This window comes from Meriones unguiculatus, chromosome 18, assembly GCF_030254825.1.
Source record: "Meriones unguiculatus strain TT.TT164.6M chromosome 18, Bangor_MerUng_6.1, whole genome shotgun sequence".
In the NCBI taxonomy this organism is placed as follows: domain Eukaryota; kingdom Metazoa; phylum Chordata; class Mammalia; order Rodentia; family Muridae; genus Meriones; species Meriones unguiculatus.
The window spans coordinates 74,507,191-74,532,137 of NC_083365.1; the positions used below are offsets into that span (position 1 = coordinate 74,507,191).

Genomic DNA, 24,947 nt, shown 5'->3' on the forward strand with positions numbered 1-24,947 from the left:
TTGTAATCCCAGCACTGGAGAGGCAGCAACAGGCAGACGGCCAGGGCTTGATAGCCAGCCAGCCTAGTTTACATGGCCAGCTCTAAGCCAGCGAGAGACCCTGTGGAGGACACCTGAGGAAGGACAGCTTAGGTTGCCCTCTGGTCTCCACACACACACATATGTAAGTGCTCACAAGTGCATACACACATGCATACATACATACACAATTTAAAAAGATAAAAGACAGGCTTCTGATCCCCCCCTCCAGCTTTTCTCATGCTATGAACTCTTTTGGTTTTCTCTTGCGGCATACACTGCTTCCTTGTGACCAGAGTTTTAACCGAGAATGGTGAGAATAAAAAGAGAAACCAAGATGGCTGACGTTGCTCCCGGCCTTCTGCACTGCCAGTAAGTGCTGAGACACCAGCAGACACCCACGCTTCCCCTCTGTCTGCACAGATGGTATTGGGAGTTGGGCCCACGTTTTTTCACGCTAATAATGCTACTGAAAGCGACAGCAAACTTAGTCTTATCTTCACATCGTTATCCCTCGGTAAATGAGGTGTGAATTGAGTGATGTAACACCTTTATCCGCGCTGGAAGAAAAGCCTCCACATTCACGCTGTTCTTTATTTAGAGGGAGACCCTCTAAGTAAAGTGTGATTTAAAATTTCTTTCCCCGGAACCCAAGCCTGGTGCTGAGCCGAGTCACAGAGCGGACGGTGGCGGGTTAAACGCAGTTCTTGAGGCTGGAGGACAGGGAAGTACGGAGAACCAGTCTGAGGGGCGGTCTTCAGCCCTCAGTGAGTTCCATGGCAACTGCAGCCTTGGAAACTCGAGAGGTGTGGGGGCAGAGGAGCCGGCCGGGCTAGAGGTAAGATGCCTGGACTGGCTGGCATTCGGTGCCCTGCGCCTGAGGAGAGCGAAGGGCGTGGGGGAGGGGAGGGCTGCCCACATCAGCCGCAAGAAAAGGCTAGCCAGGACCCGGCAGCCCTGGCGGCGAGGCTCTGGGCGGGAGAGACCCCATCTTCATCCACAGAAGCTTTGGTTCAAAGCGCGGCCGCGCGAGCATTCTTAACGCAGGCGCAGTGACCACACTGCCTCTGGAACAGCCTTTTGTGAGCGATGACAATGGAGGGGGAGAAAGCAGGACAGGGTTCCCAGGGCAGACTGGTGCGGATGTGTCTCGGGCTGGCTGCAAAGGGAGCTGCGGGCCTAGTCGTTGCCAGGCAACCAGACGCTGCGCGCCTGCGCCTGCGGAGCGCGCTGAAAGCTGGAGTCTCCGGGAAAGCTAGCGCGCAGCGTTCACAGGACTGGCCGGGGCTCCTGGAAACAAAGCGCTGGGCCGAGGCTGCGCTACGTGAGGCGAGTGGAAGATCTTGGATCCTAACGGGGAGGTCATTAGGAACTCCCTTTAATCGACGGTCTGAGTCAGTACCCTGCTTTGGGCTCACAGGTCGACTGCCCGCCCAAGCGCTTCCTCCACTTGCTGATCACAGCCCAGATGTTGCACCCAATTGTCTGCGCATTGTTTGAAGCGCGTCAGCAGGCCCCAACAAACAAAAACAAACCCGCTTCAAGTGGCCAGCTGAAACTCATTTGTTTAGGCCGGAATGTTTTCCAAAGCAGGGCTAACAGGCACCTGGGGCTTGAAAAAACAGCTGCTAGTTCAGTGTGGTTCTTGGATCACATGGAGAAGCACTAGGGAAAAGCGGAAACTTTGGAGTTGCTAGAGGAAAACAGGGGAAACACTTGTACTTACAGACATAGGCATAGATTTCTGAAAAGGACTCAGCCAGCATAGGAAATAACCACAAGGGCTGACAAATAGGATTATATTAAACTAAAAACAACAACAAAACAAAACAAAACAAAAATTCTGTACAGCAAAGGAAATAATTACCAGAGTGAAGAGGCAGTCTACAGAATGAGAGAGAGAGAGAAAAAAAAAACTTTGCGAACTACACATCAGACAGCAGATTAATATCCAGGATTAAAAAAAATGTAAGAATTAAATGGCCCAACACCCAATCTCCCAATCAATAAATGGGTTAACAAAATAGACAGCTGTCAAAAGGGGAAACACACGGTCAACGAATACTTGGGGAAGTGTTGGGTGCCCTTAGCCATCAGGGAAAGGCAAATTAAAAGTGCGTGGAGAGTCCATCGAACATCGTTCAGACTGGCTGTTCTGAGGAACGCAAAGGGCGGCAAACGCTGGTGTGGTTGTGAAAGGAGGGGTCCTTGTTCACTGCTGGTGAGACTGTAGCTTGTGCACGCTTACAGATCAGTCCCCAAGTTCCTCAGCCTCATACGGCTCATCTGAGCCCTTCCTGGGCTTATACCGAAGGACCCCAGGCAGAACCCCACCGAGAGACTTGGACAAGGATGTTTATTGCTGTGCTGCCCACTGTAGCCATAAATAGAGCCAGCCAGATGTCCATCAACAGATCAATGAATAAATAAAATATGGCTTTAATAAAACTCACATATATAAATGAAAGTATTTTATGGATATACATAAAAGTATTGTCTATATATGCCATTTAAAAACAGAAATAATGCTTTTGCAGGAAAATGAACACAAACAGAAATCACCTGTAGTGAAACAAGCCAGACTCTCATATGCAGAATCTAAATTTAAAATTATCTATCTATGTGCTATGTGTGTGTGCTTATTATGTGTATTTGTAAGTTACAAAACTAGAAAGGGGATTGTGAAGCCGGGTGGTGATGGTGCACACTTTGATCCCAACACTCAAGGAGGCAGAGGCAGGTAGATTTCTGTGAGTTCGAGGCCAGCCTGCTCTACAGAGTGAGTTCCAGGACGGCCAAGGCTACATACCCAGAGAAACCCTGTCTCAAAAAAACCAAAACAAACAAAAGAGAGACAGAGAGAGAGAGAGAGAGAGAGGAAAGAAAGAAGAAGGAAAGAAAGGGGATCATGATGGGCAAGAGAGGTCTCAAGGGAGGTAGGAAATAGAGAGGGTGATGGAATACATGTAATGAAAAAGCAGAAGGGGAAGGGAACCAGCAGGAGAGGAGGAGGGGTGTAGGGGAAGGTAGTTGGGAGGGGAATGAATGAGAACACAGTATAATGGCTCAAACATATGAAGGTTTCATGACAAAACCGAATTCTTTATATGCCAACCAGAAATATTAGTAAAAAGTAAATAGAGTTAGAATCAGAAAAAAAAGCATATATATAAAAAGTTTTTTGGTGGGGTGCTTGGGAAGGGATTTGTGGGAAGGCAAGACAGTCAGAGTTTGGTGCGGTGTGTGTGTGTCAGTGACACAAAGGGGTGTTTCTCTCAGAGTTTGGTACGGTGTGTGTGTGTCAGTGACACAAAGGGGTGTTTCTCTCAGAGTTTGGTACGGTGTGTGTGTGTCAGTGACACAAAGGGGTATTTCTCTCAGAGTTTGGTGCGGTGTGTGTGTGTCAGTGACACAAAGGGGTGTTTCTCTCAGAGTTTGGTGCGGTGTGTGTGTCAGTGACACAAAGGGGTGTTTCTCTTAGTATTGTTGACATATGGTACCAAGACCTCCCAAAATGAAACTCTCTACCACACCGCCCCTCCAACTCGGTAATTAAGCAATTAACATCACACAGTTTGGAAACAAAATAACATTCCAAGAACACAGAACTCTTTGACCCTGAGGGTTGGGTAGAAGAATTTTCTCAGTTTTTATTAAACAAGGAAACTCCAGAACAAAGAACCAAAACCATTTTGTCCTACTAGGGAATGAGAAAATTCTTGCTCAGTGTCTGTTTAACCGCACACCCATATTTGTGGGCGCACGAGTACACTCCCTCTTCCTTTCCTGGTCAGCATCTAGACCAAGCAGACACACGGGAGACTCTGCTTTGCACACCGGCATTGCTAGTGCGTCTCCAAGCCTACTAGTTATACAAACAGAGATGCCTCTTTGTAAGACGAATATAAAAGGACTGTTATAAATATTTCAGGCAGGATATAAAAATTATGAAGAAAAGCTAGGGAGGGCAAGGGTGTATGGCTTCATTGGTAGAGTGCTTGCCTTGCAGGAACTGAAACTCTGAGTTCCATGACCACTTGTCATCCCCAAATTCAAGAGGCTGAGGCAGGAGAAGCAGAAGTTCAAGGTCACCTTTAGCTAGCTACAAAGCAAGTTCTAGACCGGCTGGGATAGATGTGACCGTGTCTTACGAAGGAGAGACAGAAGGAGAACAGGTAAGGAGTCAGTTCTAATTGTATGGCTGGGGGGGGGGGTGGCAGCTGCCGTGGCGGTGGTGGTGGCACATGCCTGTGATCCCAGCACTCTGGGAGGCAGAGGCAGGTGGATCTGTGTGAGTTCAAGGCCAGCCTGATCTACAAAATGAGTTCAGGACAGCCAGGGATACACAGAGAAACCCTGTAACCCTGTCTCTAAAAACAAACAAGCAAATCTGTTGTATGATATAGGCCTTCTTATAGCAATACTGCATTATATATTGATATTTATGTATATATATTTATTTATAGACAAAGTTTTCCTGTGTAGCACAGGCTCAACTAACACTGGCAATTTTTCTACCTCAGACTCCAGAGTTCTGGAATTAGAGATGTGCTCTGCCACACCTGTCAAACATAAATGAAGAGGACAGGGCCTGTTAAGTGTTCTCAGAAGAAGGGAAAAAACATCAAAATGCTTGGAAATGATGGGCTGTGGTGTGTGTGTGTGTGTGTGTGTGTGTGTGTGTGCTTATATGCGAGCTGCTTTTCTAGTAGCTGTGACAAACACCTGATAGGAAGCAACGGAAGTAGGAAGGCTCCATTTTGGCTCACAGTATGGGGCACAGTCCACCAGCGGGGAGCAGTGGGTGTGTGTGGCAGCGGGTCACACTGTTTCCATAGTCAGGAGGAGGGGAGAGATGGAGGGTGGTGTTCAGCTCACTTTCTTCTTTTCCTTCAGTCCTGGACCCCAGAGCATGGAATGGGACCACCCACCTTCAGGGATCATCTTCCGTCCTTAGTTACACATTTCTGGAAGCATCTTCAGACATGCCCAGTGGTGTGTCTCCATGGTGACTCCAAGTTCTGTCAAGTTGAATACCAAGGTTAACCATCACATCATATATCCAAACTCACAATGTGTCCACATTCCTATTTATCTGAGCAAGGGACCCTACGTTACTTTGCCTCTTTTCCCTTTCTGTTCTTTGTAGTCCAAGCACGTGGAGTAGAGATGTGCTTCAGATCCAAGGATGGTAACAGGAAAGGGCTTCTCAGGCTGCCTGGACCACTCCGCTTCCAGATGCAAGCATCCAGGCAAATCCAGATTGATTAGAACAGGGAGGATACGAGGTGATAACCTTTGACACTTAATTTCCAACACAGGATTTCAAGTAACCCAGGCTAGTCTCAAACTCTTTATGTAGCCCAAGGAGGGGATGTGGGTGTGTGGGAATGGAGGGATGGATGGGAAAGGCTTGAATTTCTGATCCTCTGTCTCTACCTGCCAAGTGTTTTAGAATGATAGGCAGGCACCACCACTTGGTGCTGGGAATCAAACCCAGAGCTTTGTGCATGCTAGGCTACCACCTTAGCCCCTGAGCCACAGACCCAGTTCTACCTGTGGAACTTCTGGAAAACAAGCAATGCCTGTATTCACTGGGGATTGGTAAGCCATAGTTAAGGTGTCCTGGTTTTCTTTTTGTTGCTGTGATAACAGCATGACCAGAACTTGTGGGTGGAGAGGGCTTATTTAGCTTATACTTCCACATCACAGCCTGTCACTGAGGGAAGCCAGGACAGGAGCCCAAGACAAAAAAATCTAGAGGCAGGATCTGAAGCAGAGACTATGGGGAGGAATACTGCTTTCTGCCTTCTTTCTTCAGTGACCTTTCTTACACAGTCGAGGCCTTCTCACATAGGAATGGTGCTGCTCACAGCGGGCTGGGCCTTTCTGCATAAATTAGAAACTGGGAAACCGTGGTGACGACCCTACCCCCAGCCCTCACCCCCTCGACCACAGGCCAGCCTGGTAAGGCAATCCTTCAGCTGAGGGGCCCACTTCCCAGGTGTTTCAAGTTGACAGCTTTGACAAGATTAACCATCAATTGTGGAAAAGAATGTGTCCTTCCTGTAACTAGTCCGGTTTGGCAGGGCATCCTCACTGGCATTTTTTGTTTGTTTTTCCAGACACGGTTTCTGGCCGTCCTGGAACTTGTTCTGTAGACCAGGCTGGACTCGGACTCAGATGTTCAGCTGCCTCGGCCTCCTTAGTGCTGGATTAAAGGTGTGTACCACCCCTTCCCAGCTTTTTGTCTTCTTTGGACTGTTCCTTTTCCTGGACTTCAGCAGGTGACCTTGGCATTATAAGACAGATTCTTCTGAAAACAAGCCATTGAGACCAAGTTTATCTTCTATCCCATGGTTTCATGTTTCCCTCCTACTTGATCCTATTTCTTTGACAACCCAATTTTAGGAATACAGATTTGCTTGGTCAAGTGTACACGAGCTGGGAAAGCTCATGTACACACACCCACACACACCACTCAAATCTCTGAGGAGCTGCAGAGACCATTATCTGGGCTGTTTACTTTACCAGCTGGAAAAGCAAGTCAATTCATCCAAAACAGTTGAAGTCACTTGAAAAGTGACCATTTGGCTCTTGGGAGAGACCAACATTTGCTTATGGCTGAAAAGTAACCCTTTATGTCCTTTGGTAGGAAGTCATGATGATCATGACTTATAAAACAAATAGAGAGGGAAGAGTTGAAGAATGGAGACACACAAATCTGTTCCTACTTCTTCCTTATCTAGCCTCACCCAGGCCCACTTCCACAGAGTACTTGTAGGAATATACAACTCTCACTCAGAGAACTTTAGCCTTAGAGGTATTACTATGTTAAGCAATATAATTTTATTATGGGGGGTTGTTCTGTGTCTTACAGAATGCTGTTTGCATTGTTCTAAAACCAACTGAGATGAGTGGCCCCCCCTTATAGGCTACATAGCAATGCCCCTCACCTCTGCCTACCATTGCCACCAGGTGCCAGCACCAATCTCTCCACTCTTAGGACAATCAAAATGTTTTCAGAGGGGCTATAGAGATGTCTCAGTGAGTAAGGCTCTGCGAGCATGAGGATTTGAGTTCAGATCCCCAGAATCCGTGTTTACAAAGCCAGATGTTAGGGCATGTCCTTGTAATCCCAGGAATGGGGAAATGGAGGCTCAGTTACTAGCCTAGGCGAGTTGGTGACCTCCAGGTTCAGTGAGAGATCCTGTCTCAAAAAATAAGGTGGAGGGGCTGGAGAGACTGCTCAGAGGTCAAGAGCACTGGCTGCGCTTCCAAATCCCGAGTTCAATTCCCAGCAACCACATGGTGGCTCACAACCCTCTATAATGAGATCTTCTGGCGTGCATGCAGGCAAAACACTGTATGCATAATAAATACATCTTAAAATAAGAAAGAAAGAAAGAAGAAAGGAAAGAAAGAAAGAAAGAAAGAAAGAAAGAAAGAAAAAAGAGGTGGAGGGCGGGAGAGATGGCTCAACACTTACTGCTCTTCAGAAGACCCGGGTTTAATTCTCAGCACCTATCAAGAAGCTCACAAGCACCTTTAACTCCAGCTCCAGAGAGAGCTAGTGCTGCAGGCCTCTGTGGGCATCTGTGGTCCTGTGCACATGACTGTACACACACACACAAATACTTTTAAAGAAGATGGAGACACCAGACACAGCCCTCCGGCCTGCACAGTCACATGCACACGCAATCGTGTACACGGCAAGCACGAACATGCACACACAGATACACGAAATGCTTTCTTCACGAGGGTGGTTGAAGCAACCCATGTTGGAAAGAACAATTCTACAGAAGCGCTCGCCATGACAGTTAGGTGGGATCCAAAGTGTGTGTGAAAGCACAGCGAGGGCAGGTCAGGCTCAACCGGGAAGGACTGTGACAGTCACAGCGGCCGGCTGCCAGCAGAGTCAAATCCTCTTGGGGAGGATAGCCCTTTAACAAAATATATGTCAATCCTGTTTTCAGAATGACTTCAAAGTTGTCGTTTTTCCTTTCGTGTTCCTCTTTCTCCTTCTGACACCTTCCGTGGTGGTCATCCTCAGGCATAGAAATGAAAGTCTTCACAGTTCACTGGGAGTCTGTGGATCTCAAAGGTGATACACTGAGAACGTAAAATGGAGGCGTTCATTTGAACTTCTAACTTGTGCTCCCTAGCTTTACCTGTAGTCAGCAGAAACTTTACTCCAGGTTCTTGGTGAGAATTAGGTTATAGGCTGGTGTGTGTGTGTATGAGTGAGAGAGAGAGAGAGCACATGTGCTTGTGTGTGTGTGTATGTACATGTACACATATGAACAAACAGGTTTGGAGGTACACATGAGGAGACAGAGATGGACATCCGGTGTCTGCCTTAGTCACTCCCACATTACACAGCTGTTTGTTGGGGCTTGAACCCAGGACTTCACGTGTGAGAGGCGAGTGCTCTACCACTGAGCTCTAGCCTCAGCCCTCCCACCCTGGTTTTTGAGACAGTCTTTCACTGATCCAGGACCTCACCTGTTTGGCTGGACTGCCTGGCCAGTGAGCCCCAGGAACTCACAGGTCAAGTCTCAGATCCTGGGGCAGATGGCTGAGGTTCCTGTCTAACATATCAAAGCACTCCTTCGTCCCTGCCACAGGGTAAAGCTGGCGTCCCCTGCCCTCTACCCCCAACTCTCTGGCCCACGGGCTGGGCTGCCCAAGCTGTATAATATAGCCATTTTGGTTACCTATCCTCTTCTGGTCCACCCTTTACCTGGCTTTTTACAGGGCTGCCAGACATTAAACTCAGGTCCTCATGCTTACCAGGCAAGAATTTTGCTGAGCTAGCCGTCTCTTCAGCCCCTAGACTGGTATTTCTTCTGTAGGAAGTTCCCATGGTTCTAGGCCCTCAGGGTGGGTCCCGGTGCTGTGCTGGAGGAAATCTATGCTGCCTTCTCCCAATGTGTTAAGGCTTTCTCTGCTCTTATCAGGGTGGTCCTGCCCTTTAACACAATGAGACCGAAACAATGAAAAAGCAATGGTGAGATTTAGACCCTAAACATCACAAAGGAAGGAAATTCTGAGTTACTGCTTTCACTTGGGGTCTCATTCAGCGGGTCCTGGTATTATCAAAGGATCAGAGAATTATTATACATCCACAATGTATAATTACCAGTAAGGATGTCATTACAAGCTTATATTCTTAAAATAACCCCACTTTTGAACTTGCAGGTGAGATGAGATCACAGAGTATTAGTTAGGATGTCTTAGAGCTTTTGGAAGAGAGTTGTGAGTACATGTAAAATTAAACCTAGCAATACAGTTAGATTGGTGGCTACACTGTCTTAGTCTTTGACCAATTTAAACTTGGCTCAGTTAATACCTAAAGCTATGCTTGGATAGCTTGACCTTTTCCCATTAGTTATATATTGTTTATTAGTTATGCTTTAAAATCATTGTAATTATGTATATATATTCTGTGTATGTAGCTATGTGCATGAGAGTTCATGTACCCATGGAAGCAACGAGGCATTCAGATCCCCTGGAACTGGAGTTGTAAGCAGTTATGAGCTGCCAGACATGGGTGCTGGGGACTGAACTCAGGTCCTCTGCACGAGCTGTATGTGCTTTTAACCACTGGACATCTCTCCAATCCCACATCCACCATTTTTTAAAAAGATGAAGCCTAGGCTGGCCCTGAACGCAGTATGTAGCTGATAGTGATCTTTATCTTTATCTTTTGATCTTCCTGTCTCCATCTTATCCCTGGCAGGACTACAGCTGTGTGTCAGCAGGCCTGGAGTTTGTGGTGTTAGACAGTGAACCCAGGGCCTCATGCCTGCTAGGCAAGCACTTGACCAACTGAACTAACTCCCAGCCCTCTTTCTAGTTTATGTTATATTATGTTATATTATATTATATTATATTATATTATATTATATTATCATTATTCTATTATACATTCTATTGTACTATTATATTTATATTATATTGCATCACGGGTGTATGGAACAGTCATGTTGTTTTATCTTTCCAATATCGACATTAGTGCATTTGTATTAGTGTTTTCTCTCTATATATCTCATCTCCGGTTGATACTCAGGCTGGCCTTAAACTCTTAATACTCCTGCCTCAACTAACTAAATGCTGGAATTGAAATCAAGACTTTTGATACCAAGTCCAACTATGTCACCCCTCAACTACATTTTATTTTATTTTTTTATTTGTGTGGGTGTGGACATGCACATGCCATACTGAATGTACTGGGGTGTCTTAGGGCTTTGTTGCTGTGAAGAGACACCATGACCGTGGCAGCTCTTCTAAGGAAAACATTTAATTGGAGCTGGCTTACAGTTCAGAGGTTTAGTCTGTTATCGTCACGGGGGAAGCATGGCAGCATGCAGGCAGACATGGTCTGGAGAGGAGCCGAGAGCTGATTGGAAGGCAGCAGAAGGGGGCTGTGTGTGTCACACTGGATGGAGCTTGAGCATATATAACCTCCACACCAGCCTCCACAGTGACACACCTCCTCCCACAAGGCCACACCTACTCCAACAAGGCCACACCTCCTAACCATGCCACTCCCTATGGCCAAGCATTCACACACGGGAGTCCATGGGGGCCATGCCTATTCAGACCACCACAGGAGTGAAAAGACAACGTGTGTAAATCAGTTTTGTCCTTTGACAAAGTGGATTCTTGGTAATGAGTTCAGGTCCTACCAGGCTTGGCAGCAAGCACTTTTAACTGCTGAACCATCTCTCAAGCCCCAGTTCTGTTTTATTTTTGTAAGTCAGTTGTAACTTAAGTGTAATTTAACACTGCAGGGCTTACCTTGGCATGTGAGATAGTCATAATAACATTACATTTAAAACTCTCTAGGACAAAATCTAGAGTTTCCCTAACTCTGCAGATTTGTTACCTAGCTGGAAAATTACATTTCACTCAGGCATTCTCTAATGCTCTGAGGTATTGCAATAAAATGACTATGAAAATGCAGAGCACGCCCCATCCCAGCACTTCTTATTAGGCGTGTAACATTCCTGAATGAAAGTAATATGGCAGAGTAATTTGGTTATTAAGGCAGTAATAGCATATCTTGTCCTGGTTATAAAGTTACCTTTTTCGAACAGTCCACTTGCGCCATCTTAATAGCCTTATCAAGAAAGGTGCATAATGAATTTTCTCTGAAGAAATTGCCTGCTCTACATTTGTTCTTCTATCTGATTTTACCATTATGCTGAAGGGCTGATAGAAAGTCTATCCTTGGAGCTCACGAACCTGAAGATTTCTCATAAATATTTGAAAAGCTGAGTCTTCTCAAGCCACATCTAGAAGGACATGTTCTAAGTGCCATTCCTTAGGTGGTAGGATTACAACTGATTAAATAAAATTTCCCTTAGGGGCTGGAGGTACAGCTCCACAGTAGTCCGCTTGTATGGCATGTGGGGCTTTGAGTTTGATCCCCAGAATTTCAGAAACATTTATTTTCCTTGCACTATCTTTTTAGCTTTTCAACAGCTAGCATATTCTTGTGTTCTTTGTTCCTGTTGCCCAGAGGCACTGGTTTTGTTATCCTCACCACTTCTGATCACACCCCACCCCATTACAACTACCTGCTTATGTTATTGGAGACGCTTCTTCTAAGAATATGTTGGAGGGGATTACTTATTATTTACCAAGGAACACAAAATCCTCTGCTAGAAGACCTCCTAATTCTTAGCAATGGGATAAGCTTTTATACTTATCCTGAGAAACTGGTTTGGTTTTGCCTCATTTTGCAATAATTTGTGTATCAGGTTGAATTCTCTTCATGGCATGAAATTTCTATAATAGCCTCAATTTCCATTTAACTTTATTTTGTAATTTTTCTTTGCTCCATATATGTATGTATGTATATATATATATATATATATATATTATATATATATCTCCACCTGTGGTGGTTTGAACAGGTATGGTCCCCATAAATGCATGTGTGTGAATGTTTGGCCATAGGGAGTGGCACTATTAGGAGGTGTGGCCTTGTTGGAGTAGGTGTGGCCTTGTTGGAGTAGGTGTGGCCTTGTTGGAGAAGGTGTGGCCTTGTTGGAGTAGGTGTGGCCTTGTTGGAGGAGGTGTGTGGCCTTGTTGGAGGAGGTGTGGCCTTGTTAGAGGAGGTGTGACCTTGTTGGAGGAGGTGTGTGGCCTTGTTGGAGTAGGTGTGGCCTTGTTGGAGTAGGTGTGGCCTTGTTGGAGGAGGTGTGGCTTGTTGGAGGAGGTGTGGCCTTGTTGGAGGAGGTGTGGGCTTGTTGGAGGAGGTGTGGGCTTGTTGGAGGAGGTGTGGCTTTCTTGGAGGAGGTGTGGCCTTGTCGGAGGAGGTGTGGCCTTGTTGGAGGAGGTGTGGCCTTGTTGGAGGAGGTGTGGCCTTGGAGGAGGTGTGGCCTTGTCGGAGGAGGTGTGGGCTTGGAGGAGGTGTGGCCTTGTTGGAGGAGGTGTGGGCTTGTTGGAGGAGGTGTGGCTTTCTTGGAGGAGGTGTGGCCTTGTTGGAGGAGGTGTGGGCTTGTTGGAGGAGGTGTGGCTTTCTTGGAGGAGGTGTGGCCTTGTCGGAGGAGGTGTAGCCTTGTTGGAGGAGGTGTGGCCTTGTCGGAGGAGGTGTGGCCTTGTCGGAGGAGGTGTGGCCTTGTTGGAGGAAGTGTGTCACTGTGGAGGTGGCCTTTGAGGTCCCTATGCTCAAGCTCTGTGGTGTGACAACAGTCTTTTTATGCTGCACATCAAGGCGTAGAACTCTCAGCTCCTTCTCCAGCACCATGTCTGCTTGCAGGCCACCATGCTTCCTGCCGTGACAATAATGGACTAGACCTCTGAAGCTGTAAGCCAGCCCCAATTAAATGCCTCCCTTCTAAGAGAAGTTCCTTGGTCCTGGTGTTTCACTGCAGGGAGGAAACCCTAACTAAGATGTCCACTTGTTTTATTTTTTGCAGTACTGGCGATTGAGCCTGGAGAACATACTAGGCAAATGTTTTACTGCTGAGCTGTATTCCCAACCCACCAGCTTATTTTAAATTTTATTCTATCTTGTATGTATTTTTAAACAATTTCTTGAATTTTCATAAGGCCCTTGAAATCTATTTTTGAAGAAGGGATAAAGGTAAATAAAACACACACACACACACACTTGTACACACACCTGTACACACATTCCTGTGCACACACCCCAACATACACACACACAGATGCAGACACACACACATGTGAGTGCATAGATGTCTTTTTGCTGCTGAGCTGCCTTAAGTTTACCTAAGACAATTCCATTAGCCAAATTTTTCTAAAACTATCTCCATCCTGTTCTTTCCCTCTTTTCTTTTTTCATTTCATATATATGTGTATGCTTGTGTCTACATGGGTACGTGCACATGTTTGGGGTTCATGTGTACATGCAAATGGGAGGGAAACCCCAGTGTTGCTCAGTCAACACTGTCAAACATCTTTGAGGTGGGCAGGATCTCACACTGGTCTGGAATTCACTGGTAGTATGTTGGGCGGGATGGCCAGCAAGGCCCAGGGATCTGCCTCTCTAAGTCCCCAGTGCTGGGATTACAGTTGTGAAGTGCTGTGCCAGCTTTAACACGGGTTCTGGAGATGGCACTCAGCCCCTCATGCTTGCACAGTGTCCTGGCTAGTCTTGTGTCAGCTTGACACAGGCTGGAGTTGCCTGAGAGGAGGGAACCTCAGTTGAGGAGCTTCTTCCGTAAGGCCCAGCTGCAGAGCATTTTATTAATGGTGGTGCCGTCCCTGGGCTGGTGGCTTTGGGCTGCCTGGGAGAGCCATGGCAAGCACGCCAGCAAGCAGCGCACATCCATGACTTCTGCATCAAGTCTAGCCTCAAGCTTCCAGCCCTGCTTGAGCTCCTGACCTGACTTCCTTCAGGGATAGACTACACTGTGGAAGTGTGAGTCAATAGGCCGTTTCCTCCCCAGCTCGCTCGTGGTCATGGTGTCTCTTCACAGCAATAAAAACGCTAGCGAGGACACACACTGGGCACTTTACCAACCGAGCCTTCTCCTGGGCACTGTCTTTTCCCTTCTCGAAGACTGTTAGTTGTTCTCCACGGTGTTCAAACTCTGGAGAAGCCTCTTTATTCTAACCTCTTTGGGTTAGAATCTTGGGGCTATTGCAAATTTAGACACCGGAGTGTGGTGCTTTCTATGTGTTCGCTAAGGCTGATGTTGTCTCCTCAAGCACTTTTTGGATCGAATGCTCAGCCACCTCTGAAGACAATTGCAAAAGCCAACAACATTAAGACATTTATTTTATTTTCCTCAAGGTGGCCAAAATGGGGAAGATGAGACAGAAAGAATGTGAGAGCCAGAGAAAGGTGCAGAGTGCCAGGGAAAGCTGTCTTCTGGGCATGGCATGGCTGTGACACTTTTGAATGCAAGATATGACAACCTGCAAAAGCCTGATCCATCAACAGTCTGTGGGGGTGGGGAGGGGCAACGAAGCCCTGCCGTTTCCTCAGGAAAGAGACCATTTCCTCAGGGTGTAGACACTGGTAAGATGCCCATGCTCCTGTGAGCAACTCTCATCAAACACAAGAAACTGAACAAAAAGATAACGGGAACTATCTAGGAATAGGAAGGAGATCAGTGGGAGGAGAAGAAGACAAGAAAGGACAATACCGAGTATATACGAGAAAAATTCATCACATGGCACAAGGAATGTCATGATGAAGCCAGCTGTTACATGTAATTGATATATGCTCATAATTTTTTTTTCTGATTATTTTTTTGTTATTGTCTGGTCTCAGACTTAGATGTAGAAGGTCTCAGTGAGTGTACATCTCTTGACAATCTGTTCCTGGCATTTTTCTTTGGATTCTAAAATTTGGTCCAAAGGTTAGCACATTCTACAGCCTTCTCCTTACTTTTCCTTACTGCATGGTTTCTTCACAGCAACAGGTCCACATTTGTGCTGCAGGTTACAAGAAACACAAGATTCCAAGTTTTGGTGCTTTGACCCTGGACTTCTTACCTTCTGCATCTAAGGGCTTTCTGACAACATTTTGGTGGGCATCAACTTCTTTAGAGATATTGAAAAGCTTTTGGATTCTACAAGCTTGTTTGGGCCGCAACTGCTTCTGCACACTAGTACCTGTCAGTCCAGGAATATCCTTCTCTCTCTCCCTCTCTCTCTCCCCCCCTCTCTTTTTTCAATAACCAAGTTGTGAACACTCATTGGCTCCATGAATAGACTTCCCCAGTTCTTTCTCCTTGACCTATAACAAGAGTGTTCTTTACTCAACAGCAGACACTCTGCTATAGGTCAAGATGCCTTGCTTCATGGAAACACCTTGTTTGTCACTCCCACCCACTGACGGGGACCACATAAGCCGTCCACTCTTCATACAGGGCACCAACAGCTACTTCTGTGGCCATGATTACATGAAAGAAGCCTTGTTCATTGTCCACTTCGATGAGTTTGTGACAGCCAGTTGTTTACCCTCATCTTGACATGGTGGGCTGCCTAGGAGGTGCTCTAAAGATATTGTTGAAAGTAAAAATATTAGGAGTGAATATTTGCCAAATATCAAGACCCAAAGAGGTACACATGAACTCACAAGTTTGGTGAACTCACAAGTTTTGGGAGAAAGGATCTATGCACAGCAAGATTAATGCTAAGTGCTATGTGAGAAGTCTGGACAGAGGCATTGGATTTGGATCTTTAATGTCCCTGCTAGGCTATGTGTTGGAAGCTTGGTCTCCAGCTTAAGTTAAGACATTTATTTCACTCTCCCCAAGGTGGGTAAAACAAGGAAGAAGAGAGCCAGAGGAAGTACTGTTGGGAGAGTGATGTTGAGTAGAAGGAAGTTGAGGGTGTGCCCTTGATGGGGATGTTGGGTCCTTGGTCCTCTGTCTTTGCCTCCTGGCCATTATGAGGTGAACATCCCTGCTCCCCCACCGTGATGTTTCTTCCGTGAGTCACAGCCATCTGCACCCACATAGAGCCAAGCAACGGTGGAGGAAACATGAGTCAAAGCAAACCTCTCTCCTATAGCTTGAGTTTGTCGAGGTGAACAACATAATGCTGAAGCAGAAGGCTCAGCAAACAAGTTGTTACTTACAGAGTGTGTTAATATAGGAATCTCTCCCTCTTCCTTTTCAGTGTGGTGAAGTAGGCTTAAGACACAGTTAGGGTGGGCCAGTAAAGTGCCTGCCACATAAGCATGAACCCACACGAAAGCCAGAGGCAGCAGAGCACACCTGTAATTCCAGCACTGGGAAGGTGGAGATAGGAGGGTCCCTGGGACTCATGAGCTTTCAGGCTCAGCTGAGGGCATTAGCTCCAGGTTCACTGAGAGATTCTGTCTCAAAAACTAAGGTAGAAAGTGATTGAGGCAGCATCATGTTGACTTTTCTCCTTCACATCATGCCTCTCTCTCTCTCTCTCTCTCCCTCTCTCTCTCTCTCTCTCTCTCTCTCACACACACACACACACATACACACACACACAGACATGCATTAAAAAAAGTATCTGCCAGGCTGGTGCTACATACCTTTAATCCCAGCACTCAGGGAGGCAGAAGCAGATGGAACTCTGTGAGTTCAAGGCCAGCCTGGTCTACAAAGTGAGCCCAGGACAGCCAAGGCTACATAGAGAAACCCTGTCTCAAAAAAAAAAAAAAAAAAAAAAAAAAGGACCAAGTCAGCAGGCTTAGCATCAAAGGGTCAAAGTTCATAGCCCCAGAATCCACACAAATGCTTGGTGGGCACTGAAGCATGAATCTCCAGAGCTCAGAAGGCACAGACAGGAACAAGCTGCTAACAAGACCAGCTGTATCAGTAAGCTCCGGGTTCCTGTCTCAGTGAATAGGGCAGAGAGTGACAGGAAAGACTGCCTGCATCAACCCTCCTCCGCACGCATGCGTAGAAGCATGCACTTTAAACCCGGCTAAGTTAATGGTGTTTGGAGCTGAAGCATAGTAAAGTCAGGTGAGCCACCCTTGGTTGGCGCTAGGGAAGGTCACCAGCGTCGCTCCAGGGGAAGCCGGCAAAGGCAGAAGGCCTTTAGACTGATGAGGACATAAACAGAGGCCCCGGTGCCCAGAGTCTGTGCACAGAGTAGCTGCCTCATGACATTCAGATGGTGTCTGAGACAATGGCGTATCTTGGCTTGTTTTCATTTTTTAGCATTCTGAAAAGCCACATTTGTTTTAAGCAGCTGCAAAATAACTAGATTTTTAGAGCACAATCAAGATTCCGTTGGCGCATCTTTGTTCTCATCAAATAGCAGTTTTTCAGCCCAGATGCTCCGGGAAATACTCATAAATAGGGCAGTCTCTCTTTCTAGGAGCTGGCATTTGCACGGCTCTACTCCTAAAGAGTTGACAGAAAGTGGCCTTTAGTGGAAATGCAGTGTATTGTCTTTTGATTAGGTAGACAGCGAGTGTTCTTGACCCTCAGCCATTTATTTCAAGGATCTTTCCTGTCATGAGCTCTCACCTTGCTTCCCTCAGGACCAAACATTCATTTCCTCCTTCCCTTTTTCTCCCCCTTTTTCCTTCTCTTCCCTTCCCCCACCTTCCCTTCCCTCTCCTTTACCCCCCTACCCCCTTTTTTTCTTGAGACAAGATCTCATCAAGAGTAGCAAAGGTTGGCTTTAAACACAGATTCTTCCTGGTTCCATTTCCCTTGAACTTTTCATCCTTCTGCCTCCAGCCCCCGAGTGCTTCGGTTACAGGCATGCCCACCGTCCAAGGTTTATTTGGTGCTGTACACGAAACCCAGAGTCTCATGTCTGCTAGGTAAACATACATAATACATTTATATTCCTCAGCTCTAGAACATACATTTTATGAAAGAACAATTCATGGAACAAAAGAATTATACATTGAGACCTGTGAATATTTATCACTAATATTTTTAGAATGCCAGTAGTCTATGATAGACGATGGAACTAAACAAACAAAAAAAATTAGATTGAAAAATTGCCTTTATTTGGCCCAGGGCAAAATAAATATTTTCATTATATAAAATTCAAAATTTCCTGGATCCTTGGAAAAAATTTCCTGAGGTATAATTAATATATAAAATACCACATATACTTAAATATACAATTTGACTTTTCTCTATTGAGACAGGGTCTGGTATAGCTATGTTTGTTTTGAATTTGCTGTGTAGGTGAAGATGACTTTGATCCTCTCATTTTCCGGTCTCTGCCTCTTCAGTGCTAGGATTACAAGCCTACACCGTGTCCCCAATTTATTGAGCCCAGGGTGTCATGCATGCTAGGCAAGCATTCTACCAACCAAGTTACATCCCAGGTTCCAATTTGATATTTTGACATACATACATGTACACTCACATATATGCATATATGTACATCGATACATATACATGTAGATACATGTATGCACACTGTGAAACTACTGCCCAAATGAAGAAAATGAAAATATCCATTACAAACTTGCTTCCTTGTTCCCCTTTCTCACCCATTGCTCGCCCCATGTCTCCCCACAATGCTCGGGCACAAAGATTTTCTTTGTCACTAGATTTGTTTACTAGGCTTCTATACAAATGTTAGCATTTCCCACGCCCTCATGCTTGGTTGGGCTTCGCAGGAATCATTTGAAAGTCACTCAGATTTAGCACTTGTTATTTTGTCCACTGCTCTTGTTGAGGAGCGTTTCATTGTATAAACATACCACAACTGTCCATCCGTGCATGTGCCAAAGGATATTGGATTGCTTACAGGTTTGGGCTATTACAATGGTGCCGGGGAAATATCTCGGTGGGTAAAGTGCTTCCTGTGTGAGCACAGGGAACCGAGTTAAGATTCCTAGCACAGAGAAGCATCCTGTGCAGGAGATGCGGACAAATATAGAGACCCACAGCCAGACATCCAGAGTGAGACCTTGAAACACAAACCTCTAAACGGGATGTTTCTATCAAGCGCCTCCCCTCCAGCTCGGGGAACCTCGAGGATGGGGCGCAGAGAGACTGTAAGAGCCAGAGGGGAGACAAGGCTCTCTAAACCAACCGAGCAATGCTCATGTGCACTCAGGGCCTGTGCGGGTCTGCCCCGGTCCTCTGCATGTATGTTAGAGCTTTCAGTTCAGCCATTTATGGGACTCCTAAAAGTATGCACAAGCAGCTCTCTGATTCTTGTGACTTCTCCTGGGGCTCTTTTCCTTCTGCTGGTGTGCCTTGTTCAACTCTGATGTGATGGTTTTTCTTCTATCTTATATTTTGTTGTGTTAAAAAAAATAAAATAACTTCTATTACAAAAAGATCCCTAGTACACACATGAGAGTCAGGCTGTACATACCTTCAGCCTCAGTGCCGAGGAAGTGGAGATGATGGACTGGGGGAGCCCGGGCTGGCCAGCCTAGTGGAGACAGTGATCTCCAGCTTCGGTGGGAGGCTCTCTCAAAAAAACAGGGTTGAAGCAGGCCACAGAGATGGCTCAGCAGGTCAAACTGCTTCCCAGGCAATCCAGGCAATCTGAGTTTGATCCTCAGAACCCAGGGCAGAAAGAGAGAACCAGCTACTCCAAACTCTCCTCTGACCTTTGACGTCCACATCTACACCATACGTGCACCCATCTGTACTCACATAAAAACAACAGAGAACACACACATGCATAGTGCATGAACATTCATATATGAACGGTAAATACTTCATTTCTCTGGGTAAATACTCGGAGTTGGCATGGTAGACCCTTCTGTAGGACCCTGTCTAATTGTGAAGAAATTGGAACTATTGCCCAAAGAGCTCGCACAGCACGTACAGTATAAAGTCAGTTTCATTTTTTGGGTATTTTTGTCTTCTTAGAAGTATTTGTGTGTGTGTGTGTTTGTATATGCACATTTGCATGTGGGTGCATGTTCGCTCAAGTGCCTGCACGCGTGTGTGTCTGGGTGTGCAGAGGCCAGATGTTCACTCCAGGCGTCATTCAGATTGTTATGTAAGACAGGAACTCTCGCTGTACCCAGGGCTGGCTGCTCTGCCTGCCTCACCTCCCCCACCCACCATGCCTCACCTTTCTGAGACAGGGTCTATGTGTCCCAGGCTGTCCTTGTGTAACGGAGGGTGGCCTTGAGCTTTTGATTTTCTATCTTTACCTTCCTGGTGCTGTGACTGCAGCTGTGTCCCCCACACTTATCCCTGTTTTCTGTTTCTAGCTGAGCATTTTATGATTCTATTTCATCTCTAAGTATTTGTATGCTTATCACTTATTTTAAAATGCTTTAATTTCTATTTTACGTGTGTTTTGCCTGCATCTTTGCCTGTGCACTGTTTACATTCAGTGCCCACAGGGCACTGAAGAAGGCATCGGATCCCCTAGGACTGGAGTTAAATAAGCCTCCGTGTGGGTGCTAGGAAGTGATCCTGGACCCTCTGGAAAAGCTCCCAGTGCTCCTGAACCCTGAGCTGCATCTCCGTCCCCAGACAGACACTTTAGTCTTGTCTCTCTTCCTTCCTTCCTTCCTTCCTTCCTTCCTTCCTTCCTTCCTTCCTTCCTTTTTTTTTTTTTTTTCCTTCACATTTCTTTGTGTAGTCCTGGCTGTCCCGGAACTAGCTCTGTAGAGCAGGCTGGCCTCAGACTCACAGAGGTCGACCTACCTTTGTTTCCCAAGTGCTGGGATTAAAGGTCTTAGTGGTGACTTCTCAGGTGGTTAGACACAGTTGCTACAGGGTAGGGAAGCAGATGCTGAGACTCATAGCCAAACTTTGGGCAGAGTGCAGGGAATCTTATGAAAGGAGGGGGAGATCGAAAGACCTGGAGGGGGTAGGAACTCCACAAGGAGAGCAACAGAACCAAAATATCTGGGCCCAGGGGTCTTTTCTGAGACTGATACTCCAACCAAGGACCATGCATGGAGATAACCTAGAACCCCTGCACAGATGTAGCCCATGGCAGCTCAGTGTCCAAGTGGGTTTCATAGTAATGGGAACAGGGACTGTCTCTGCTCTTTGATCACCTCCACCTGAGGGGGGGGAGCAGCCTTACCAGGCCACAGATGAAGACAATGCAGCCAGTCCTGATGAGACTTGATAGGCTAGGGTCAGATGGAGGGGGAGGAGGACCTCTCCTATTAGTGGACTGTGGGAGGGGCATAGGAGAGAAGAGGAAGGGAAGGTGGGATTGGGAGGAGATGGGGGAGGTGGCTACAGCTGGGATACAAAGTGAATAAATTGTAATTAATATAAAAAATAAAAATTAAAATACCCCCCCAAAAAAAACAAAAACAAAAAACTCAGGTGTTTATAAGTTGCTCCAAGCAAGTGTGGGGAACTAAACTCAGTTCTGTGCAAGGGCAGTGTATACTCTTATCTGCGGTACCAACACTTTGCCTTCCACCAGTAAAGCTGCTTTATAAGTCATAATTAAGATTCGGAAGAGAAATACATAGTACTTAAAACAACAGTGTATATAAACAATGTTGATAAAATAAAACTAAGAAAGATTTTCTAAGAAAGGCAGCAAAGATTTTCTTGGCAAGAAGAAACTTTCTCAAGTCATTTACAAATATGCTTGTGGATTTTAAGCAGTTGAATTTTAATTGGGTAAATGCAATTATGTTTTCTTTTTTAATTTTATAAATTAGTTTATTTTTAAATTGAATGTAATTTTTTTCATACACTTTATTCTGATTGTGATTTCCTCTCCCTCATTTCCTCCCAAATCCTTCCCACCTCTCCACCCATGCAATTCTAAGCCTTCTTTCTTTCTTTAGAAAACAAAAGGCCAATAAACAAACAAACAAACCAGAGTAAAATTAAGCAAACACACCAACAGGGAAAAAACATAACCAAGCAGAAACAAAAAAATCACAAGCATATGTGAAAGAGAGCGGGTCTATACACAAACACACACAGACAGACACACACACATGCACACAAATGTGCAGGCGCACACACATACATACACACAAACCCACAAATCCCATAAAAACACAAAATTGGAAACCATAATGCATAAGCAAAAGACAAATAAGACAGAATTGCCCAAACGAAGCAATATGAAGCCGCAACAACAAAAACCTACACAGAGCCCACAGAGTTGTTTCGTATCGGCCATCTACTGCTGGCCACACTCCCTTTAGTGTGCTTTCTCTACCCAGGGACACTCTATTGGAGAAAAGCAGGTTTTCCTTCATGTGCTATTGCCAATTGGAGACAGCGTTGGGGTTAGGAATGGAGACTCGTGTCTGTACCTCTCAGTGTCGGGGCCCCATCTGGCTTGGACCTGGGCAGGCCCTGTGCAGGTGCCATAGTGTCCGTGAGTTCACCTGTGCTTCAGTCCTGCTACCTTGCTGCTACCTTGCTGCCTACTGTCCCTCCCCACCAGCGCTTACAAATGTTGTGCCTTCTCTTCAGCACAGTTCCTGAGCCCAGGATAGAGGAGTTTAATGACGACTTCTCATTAGGACTGAGTGTTCCAAGGTCTCTCACTCTGCATGTTGCCCGGTTGTGAGTCTCTGTGTATCAACTAGGGAGGAAATTTCTCTGATGATGGCAGCACATGGCACTGTAGCAGAATGTTGTTAGGAGTTATTTTACTGTGATGGTCCTTGAGCAGAACAATAGCATGTGGTTTTCTGCTGTCAGGTTCTTGGCCCCTGAACTTTATCAGGCGTGGGCTCCATCTCGTGGACTGGGCCTTCAATCCAGTCAGATGGTTGTTGCTCAGCCCCACAACGTTTGTGCCCCTGTTACACCGGTGTATCTCGCAGACAGGTCACTGTTGTAGACAGAAGAGTTAGTTTTTAGCTTCCAGAGTAGTGGACAGAGTAGCTTCCAGGAGCACGGACACTGGTCTGTAGACACGGGGGCTCTAGGTCAGCCCCAGCTTTTCTCCGTGTTCAATGAGATATGCAGGTGTTGTCTTAGCAGGAGGTCCTTACCATCAGTTCATGGAGAGCAATCAATAACCTTGGCAAACAGCCTGAACTGTTTCTCGGGGCATTCCCATGGGACCCTTTTTGGCCAACAACTCAATTAGATGTAACTGTTGCGGGCACTGGAGGCTTCACTTGGTAGGAAAAAAATGTCTAATTTGGGTGTTGTCTCTCCAATTATTTGGTGATTCCATTTAGATTTCTTTCATATATGTATATAAAAGAATTTTAAAGAAGTCTCAAGAAGCTGCAATCTGTTTCCAAAGGCTCCGTCAAATGGCCCCTCGATATTAGCTCACCCCTGTGAGCAGTCCGTCCACATGGCAGACGCTTAAAAACATGACTGAATGTGTAACCCTGTCCCTAGGCTGTCACTAAATATGGTCATCATCCTCTTTCTTGATTCATCCGAGGGCCGTGAGAGAGCAGCTTCATGTATGGGTTGCCTTTCCTGCCTCCCTCATGTCTTTCTTCTATTCCAAATATTTGTAGTCCTCGTGTGGGTGTCGGTGTCTGTGTGTGTATTGTATGTGGAAGCCAAAGTCAATGCTGGCTGGCAGTTCTCAGGCATACCATCTCCCCTGGGTTTTTTTGAGACATGGTCTCTTGTTGGCTAGACTGTCTGGCCAGTGAGGCCCAGAAATCTACTTGTTCCCCTTCCCCCGTGCTGGGATTATAGCACATGCCACCAGATCCAGCTTTATTTTTATTTTTATTTTTATTTTTATTTTTATTAAATATGGGTTCTGGGGTTAAAACTCAGGTCCTTTTGCTTGTGTGCAAATCATTTTACAAACTGAGCTGTTTTCCTTAGCTCCATTGAAAAATTTCAGTTTTTTTTTTTTTTTTTTGGTCATATGTATGTGTGCATGATGTATGTTTGTATCCACATGTGTATGGATTTAAGTATGTGTGAACAGGTGTGAGTGTACACATATACACACATGTAGAGCCCAGTATTGTTGTTGGCATCTTCGAGGCTGGGTGTCTCAGGTGACTTCAGAGCTCTCTGACTGGCTGTTCTAGCAGGCTGCTTTGAGATGCTCTGCCTCTGCTTGCCAAGGGTTGCCAGCAGCTGCAGCGACTCTTGGCTTTTCATGTGTGTGGAGGATCCGGACTCTGGTTCTCACACTTGCTATGTCGAGTGGTTCATCCCGCACCGTCTCTCCAGTCCTACCTCTTGGTCGTCGCCTCCTCCCTCTTCTCCTCCAGGTCCCACCCTCCCTCCCTGTTTCCTCTATTCCCTCTCCCCTACTCCTCAGAGAAAGGGAGCACCCCCTTACTCACCCACCCAGCAGTGTTTGCAACTCTTGACACAGAACAACTCTCTAGGAGAAAAAAAGCTGTTTAGCTCAGGCATCTAATAAGTTCTGGCTCCAAAGAGGAAACTCTGCGTAGGCTTGCCTCCATACCCTCTCCTCTTGTAGCTGACAGGCATGCTCTAGAATAAAGAAACCTCTGAAATTTCCTTGAAATGTCTGGGCAGGGACATGCCCTGATGATAAGGAAGTTCTGTCCACCACAGACTGGTCCATGCTTTCCTGAAGTGGCCCGACTTCCTGATTCAGATAGACTCACAAAGGGACAGCGCCTCCGAGCAAACGTAAGTTAAAAAAAATCAGGAGTTACAGATGCCTGTGGGAAACCCATGGAAAAGAGCAATATGATGATATAGAAAAAGTAAAAGACACTTTTTATGGGCTTTGCTTGTTAGCTATGTTTATTCAAAAATATGCTCACGTACCTCATCTTTCTCTTTATTATTAATGTGTGTGTGTGGGGGGCATGCAGAAGTAGAGGCTGGAGGACAACTTTGGGCACTAGGCTTCGGGACACCGTCCAGCTTCTTTGAGACAGCTCTATCACTGGCTTGGGACTAACTAGGCTAGACTCACAGGCCATGGAACCCGGGATCCCCCTGCCCCCACCTCCTCAGCTGGGATTGCAAGCCCGTATTCTAACCCCTAATCATCAGACACGGCTTTTAGGTGGCCTTGCTTTGGTAGACATGACAAAAGAAGTTCCTTTTGAGTTTTCCTGCAATAAGAAGGCCAAGCTAGGCAACCGGAAACGAGAA

At 46.0% G+C, this 24,947-nt stretch overlaps 1 long non-coding RNA gene across 1 annotated transcript in view; it reads left to right on the plus strand.

The window, feature by feature from the left end:
• The first annotated feature begins 705 nt into the window (after window positions 1-705).
• Window positions 706-24,947, plus strand: part of LOC132648973 (uncharacterized) — a 73,542-nt gene continuing 49,300 nt past the window's right edge. The window contains exons 1-2 of the long non-coding RNA XR_009587364.1: window positions 706-856; window positions 4,028-4,193. This is a non-coding gene — a long non-coding RNA (uncharacterized LOC132648973). The remainder of the gene's footprint in view (window positions 857-4,027; window positions 4,194-24,947) is intronic.